We start from the raw sequence: 6,955 nt of genomic DNA on the forward strand, positions 1-6,955 counted from the left end.
TCCGCGAGTGAGTTTAATTCGCGTATGACACAGGATAATTCCATCGTGACTTTCCTATCGATTCCAGGGAGAGGGAAAAGGAGGGTACGTTGGAGGATGGGAGCTACCTGCAGCTACACTTGCATAGGACTCCATAGGAAGGTCATACCTAGGGGGATGTAACAAGAATTATTTAGGTACAAGAAAGTCCCTCCTCTCTAAATACTTGACGAGATTCGGCTATTTAGAGTAAGCGGTTGCTTATGTTTGCGATAAAAATCATAACTTCCAAACTAATGTAGTTGACCACAGGACAGAAATCGTTGGAAAGTTTACTGTCGAGTGCCGCTACAGGTTTGCACCTTCAATTAAAAACTTCTTGTATTAAAGAATAATAACGTAAATAATAAAGTAATAAAAAATAATAAATATTGGATGCTCGCTGTAAGTAGTTCACGCAAGGTACATCGTTACCTCTGGTTGCAACGACTTTATTTAGTTTATGGACTATATAAAGAGAGGTTCTGCTTTAACAAGTGCAAGGACGGTCTGTAGAAGTACACAGAATTTCAACTCGAACTTGGTGAGATGTTAACCCTTTATTACATTCACGAACACAAAATAATTAACGTTTATGTGATAATATTATGTAATAATGTTTATATAATAAATAACGATATAGGCGATATTTAAGAATAAAGAGACAATACATAGATGACGAAGTTACGAGTGAAAAAACGTGTGGCGGCATCCGCCACGAAACTTCCCGTCGGCTTCGCGATACAAAGCGCTAGGCCGCCAAAGCGCAACATCGACCTGCCCAATGTACTATCGACATCCCTATGCTTCTTCCGCCGAATCCTCGAAAGAACGCATATGCGGCAATCGCCGCGGCACATCTAATAAACACGTGCTAGTGGGGATATCGATGGGCATCTAAGGGAAGAATCCGTTTGTTCTCGAACAAAGATTCATTTCGTTCCGAGCTTTCTCTTTTTTCTCGTGGAGAAATCCTCATGGACACTCCACTGCCGCTAATAATGGTAGCAGAAGAGTAGTGTCGGACTCCTACCGACTAAAACTCCACGTTGGCCATCCTACGCGTATGACAGTGGGTGCTCCAGGAACCTTGGGTGAATTACTTCTGTTGCATTACGTCCTCTCTTCGAGCCAGTCCTGTAGATTCCCTGGCTGTTGAATTTGGCGCTAGAGGGGGCCATTGCCCCTGGCGCCGTCCCTCCTTCTAGTCGCGGTTCGTTGTGGTGGCAGTGAGTTAGGTCTGGGCCGCCTGACTGCCATCCTCCTCCATCGCGTTATCCTACACGGATGCGAGTTTCTCTTTCTCACCCTTTCTGCTCGCTCCTTTGCGAGCATAACTCGCTCGCAGAAGAGGCAGACAGCCTCATATTCCTGTGGGCTGCTCAGCATCGCTGCTATGATCGCTGAGGGTTCAGCCTCTCGCCTATGACGTGCCGCAGGGTGTAGCGGGGCAGTTCCCATGCTGGACAGGCCTCCAGCGTATGTTGCGCCGTGTCTCTGTCTTCCCCGCAGTGGTGACAGATGTCCCTTGTCTCCCGTCCGATTTTCCTCAGATACTCCTAGAACAAGCCGTGTCCCGTGAGTATCTGGGTCATTCTGTAGGTGAGCGGGAGGCCGCGGCGGCTTCTCCATGTCCCCAAATTTGGGAGAACTGCCGCCGCGCCTCGGTGTTCGCCTGCTTCGTTGATCAGCTGGGATCGCCACTGGTCCCATGCGTCCTCCTCGGCGGTTCCTAGGTCGTCTGGGGCCGCCTGCTCGGCCGAGTCCCCTCCCAGGTCCCACGCTCTCCTTTGCTCGTATCTCTTCTTGAGCACCAACGCCCGGAGCTCCCACGGCGGAGACGCGGCCAGAACGGTCGCCGTCACGTGCGACACTGTTCGGTATCTTCTGACGATTTTGATGGCAGTTACCCTGTGTAGCCTCCTGAGAAGCAGGATGCTGCGGCGACTCGCCATCAGATCGTCCGCCCATACCGGGGCCCCGTACATCAACCAGGATCAACGACACCCTCGTATAGTCGGCGCACCGCGACTCCCGCCCCGCCGATGTTCGGCAAAAAAATATTCCTTCGAGCCGGATTCGAACCAGCGACCTATGGATATCTCTCTTCTTCAACAACTACAGTCCACCGCTCTACCAACTGAGCTATCGAAGGCCTGTATTCCGTTTCGAGCTGCGAAGTACGTAACGTCTCTCGTGTCTGTGCGAAACAAAACCGTTGATTGTTACCTGTTACCTGTTACTTGTTACTTGTTACTCGTTAATCGACATTCACTATTAATTGTTAATTGTTATTTTGTTGACTGTTATTTTGTTAAACGTTAATAAATTAATTGTTATTGTTGAACGTTCTAAATATAGTTTACTGTGGGCACCTTCATCCACGAATACTTCAAATGAAAATTGTTTGTTATCCGTTAAATCGCGGCACGGGATGAAACCAGTATCGACTGAGTAATACGAAGTGAAGGTTTCGATCGCCATGACACGACACCGAAATCTGGACTTGATAAGGAAACGAACCGTGACTAAATGTCGAAGACAGGCCAGAAGAACTGTTTCGTACTTCTGGAATTGCTCACGTTATACGGTATGTACATTGGATTTCATATTGTTTGTCCTTGGAATTGTTTGCGATATTCCAACGGGAGCAGTGCTTAAGTATTTATTTTCATCGCTACCAAATGATTTAAGATCAATAATCCTATAAACTCCAACCAAATCAATAAACAAGTTGGGACCGCGTAAGCGCGGCGAAGTCGCGACATAAGCGAAAAGGCGCCTCTACCGATCACATTGCAGGGAGCATGACCCTCCAGTGAATCTGGTTTGTTTCTCTTCCGGGTCCTCTTTTGCCACCTTCATATTTTTACTCAATTCAGAGCATTGTAATATCGTTGAACTATTGGAAGTCGAGCTCTATTTGTTTTGAGAGGTGGAACATCTCCTTTTTCAAACTTTTCCAAACAGAATGCAGTAAAGAGCATTTCGTAAACACACACGGTCGAACGTCAAATGCATGTTCGTTCACATTACCAATATCGAGTAAATGAATCGGCAGATTCTCATTGACGATCGCGACACAGGCTACTAAGGAATTGAAGATATTGAAGCTCACCGTATTGCCGATATCTAGTCGATTCTTCATTGCTTCATTCATCGCTTCATTCAATGCGACAGAAATATTCGTGACAGCACAAGTATGGAATAGATCGGAAGAACATGGAGATCAAATCAAACCTTTTATTTCTCATGGCAATAGTGAAACATTTCAGCGTCGTAATGGCTTAGAAGTATATGCAAAAAGTTGTAGACATCGAAAAATAAGAGCGGGTAAATCATATTGTCAAAGGACTATGCAAAACTTTGAGCGATCTAGGAGTAGGAAAGACACTACTTTGGAAAGTAAAGGAGAAAGAACACTAAAAGAAATTACAATTAAAAAATTAACAGATTAATACAAAACAGCCTCATTGCGAAATGAAAATGATATGATACATGAAAATTGCTATATGTAGACGGTGGATTGCTGGATAGATAACGAACGAGATGGCACGGAGACAAGAGGGTTACTCAGCATGCTCCACCCAATCGCCACATCGATCATTCCCATGGCCTCCACTATTCGGCTCTAATGACATACTTTGACATAGTAGCAGATTTTCGTATTTACCGTAGGCACGATATTTGATTTACCGGACATAAAATCATGGATACGGACATCTTCCTGTATTGTTAACATACTTTGGTTATTTTACTTTACATCTATACAATATTTTTTATATCTATGCAAAATTACTTTAATTAATGTTACTTTGATCTTGGTTCATTAAAATAAAGGCTAACTTTTTATTAAATTTTACAATTTAAAAATCTATACTATTTATAGGTAATTCTTAATAATGTATACGATATAAGAATGACAATGACAACTGGTAACGTATATTTGGGACAGTTTGAAGGGAGATAGCGAAATGGTTCTCCATTTAATTCCTTCGTTCCTGATCTCGGTCAGTGTTTTGAAAGACGATAACTTCGCGACTTAGGGTCCTAAAGTCGCGAAACTATCGTCATTCGTTTGTTCTTCGTTATGGCCAATCTTCTGAAACATGATAGCTTCACAATTATTGGGTTGGCAACTAAGTGATTGCGAATTTTGTCATTAGGCGGTATTGACAAATCCGCAACCACTTAGTTGCCAACCCAATAGAAGCTTGAAGTCGCAAGACTGCTAGTAAATGACATAATATTTTACAGTTGTGACGGAGATATTCCCCGTTATTACAGAGATCATGCCAAATACATTCCATTAACGCGCCGCTACGTAACACGCCCGGCAGTATCATTCTCGCTAGTGATAGCGTATGCGTGAAAACATATATACGGCGAGCCAAACCGCAATAGCCAACATCGTATCGAACGAAATACTGAGCATTTTGGAATAAATCTCGTGAGCATACTCATCAAAGGAAACAATACCAAAAAAATCCCTCATAAAACTCCACCAGGTCAGTACATATAGTGAAATTAATGAGAATACATGTAGTATCGCGGACATAAGGCCTAGGAGTTAGCGGGTGAACCACATACAATGTCGCGAGAGCCGAGGCGTTCTTTAATCGTATAGTTTTGTAAGAAGGGCCTACGTGGCCTTGGCCACGAGCGGTCGCGGAACACGTGCGTGGTGGGTCTACGGAAAGAAAAGATATGCGAGAGTGGTCAGTCTCAGTTTGGAAGTCGGAGAGAATAAGTTGAGAAGTCAGAGAGTGCGAGTTGCATTGTAGAGTATAGTGTTGCTAGCGTTGTCGAGAGAGTGTGGTCTGCGTGAAAGAGAACGTTAGATCCGTTGTGTTGAGAGTTGTCTAGATTGTAGCGTGTTATTGCGATTAGTTCATGTTAATCTACCATCGTTTTTCTGTCTATATTTGTACAATCCATTCATTCTAAATAAGTCACAGATACCAGGATATAATAACAATATATTCCATCGACGATATTACATACATAACAACCGGAAAACAATCTTTTTGAGGAAGTGCAGATCACGTGTCTGCAGTACCGATGAACTTCCTTGGACACTACTTCGTGAGCACATGTAACAGCACTGTCAGGTAACCCAGTGAAATTGACCGAATATAAAAATAATAACACCGATACCCTGGCATGTACAATAATATAGAATCTTAATATTACCGTTATTTAGTATAAAACAATTACTCTGTTACGACCGTTCGCGGAGAGACGCGATCGCGAGGAAAGCGCGTCAGCGGGAGGCGTAAATTCTCGCTACGATTCAGAAAATCGACGCCGCGAATCAGTCGTTCCTCTGTGTCGGTTAAGATGACAGAGGTGGTTAATTGAGATTAACACTGAATTAACAGGGTTAACAAAAAATGATATATTTGACAGTATATATATAAAAGACAGTATAACGAAGCGCCACAAATTATTTGAAAGATGATGCAATTAGTGTGATATAATGATTCGACTCGACTTTACAATGTGTTTTGTATTTGATAGATTAGACGACTTGTAATTCGTTGGAGACTTTTAGTGTATTCCGTTTGGATCCTCAATCGATACTGATTGCCCTTCGATGGGCCCTTTGTGTTTCATGGGAGGCGATCCCCACCATGCTCGGGTCACGGCACCGATCACGCCATGATCACGCGTGTCACCTGATTAGTGTATTCAAAATAACGGAACGAACCGACTTTTTTTTTCTTTTTTTGTTTGAAACTCGCTCTGTTTGTTGTTGACCGTTACATTGTTTATTTGTCGGGCTGACCGTGACGGCTCGCTCGCGACACTGCGATGCCACGATCGACGGTTAGGAATAACGACTTCTGGAAAGCCACGTGGCGTAACATACTCTATCGCCTAGTATAATTTCCATATCGATAAATTTCGTATAATACTAGTTGTACTGATACATATAAGCTACATACACATACGCACATTCACCACAACACATATCGATAGACTTATCACTGATAAACTCGTTTTTATTGTACCGGGTATAGGTAATGGAGTACGAAGTACTATACTAGTACCTATACTTCCTCCTTCTAAAGAACCATGGCTCGCTAAGCGTTCAGCGAAAGAAGTAGACGCTGTACAATGATAATTTTCAGGATATTTCGCAAAGAATTGGAAAAATCACACAGCTCTAATATTCAAACCTCTTTCTTCGGGTCTTCAGTTATTTAATTTAAATTTGTATTCCTATTTTCGCGTTAAAGTTTAGTTTCGTTTTAGAATACTTTTTCATATACCTTTTACTGTTTGCTTTCACTCATTTTTTATTCTTTTAAGTTAATTAATTTAATTCTGTTAATGTTAAACTGCGTGTCAAATAGTATATTTATTATAATTTTTTCTCCCTGTATATATTAGAAATGAAAACCTATTTATACAAAGGTGCTTATGTAACACATTATTCCTAATGTGCCTGTTTTTATACAATTCTCATACGTAGATCTTAAAATCTAATTCAGTAACTATAATACAATTTTAGTTAAAATATACGTGGACACTGAAAACTATATTACATCTTTTTATTGTATAATAGACAAGAAAATATGCTCTTCACCATCCATATTAATTTACCATATTATTCCATATTAATCCATATTATAAAAACGCTGTGGAATATCGAAAGCATAAATAGACTCATAGTGAGATTCGAAACATTGGGCGACGAGTAATTAAAAAATGTGCTGAAGAAACGAGAAAGGGGCAACTGCTGCATGATATACAATAAATACAACAGGTAAATTTGCGTGCAGGGGAGTATACCAGCGCATTTGTCTCGTCGATTACAAGCAATTGGGAGGAAGATTCAACTTCCGGAGAAGATGAACTTTTAGCATCACCAGGAAAGAAACACCCGAGAAGGGAGCATAAGAAGTTTCACTGCGCTGATGAGTTAGAAATA

At 41.9% G+C, this 6,955-nt stretch overlaps 1 non-coding gene across 1 annotated transcript; it reads right to left on the reverse strand.

Moving 5' to 3' along the window:
- Positions 1-2,082: 2,082 nt before the first annotated feature.
- On the reverse strand, positions 2,083-2,173 carry Trnay-gua. Its single transcript is given in 2 exon segments — positions 2,083-2,118; positions 2,137-2,173. It is a non-coding gene; the product is annotated as a tRNA-Tyr (tRNA).
- Between the last annotated feature and the right edge of the window lie 4,782 nt (positions 2,174-6,955).

This window comes from Bombus pyrosoma, linkage group LG17 (assembly GCF_014825855.1).
Source record: "Bombus pyrosoma isolate SC7728 linkage group LG17, ASM1482585v1, whole genome shotgun sequence".
Classification (NCBI taxonomy): domain Eukaryota; kingdom Metazoa; phylum Arthropoda; class Insecta; order Hymenoptera; family Apidae; genus Bombus; species Bombus pyrosoma.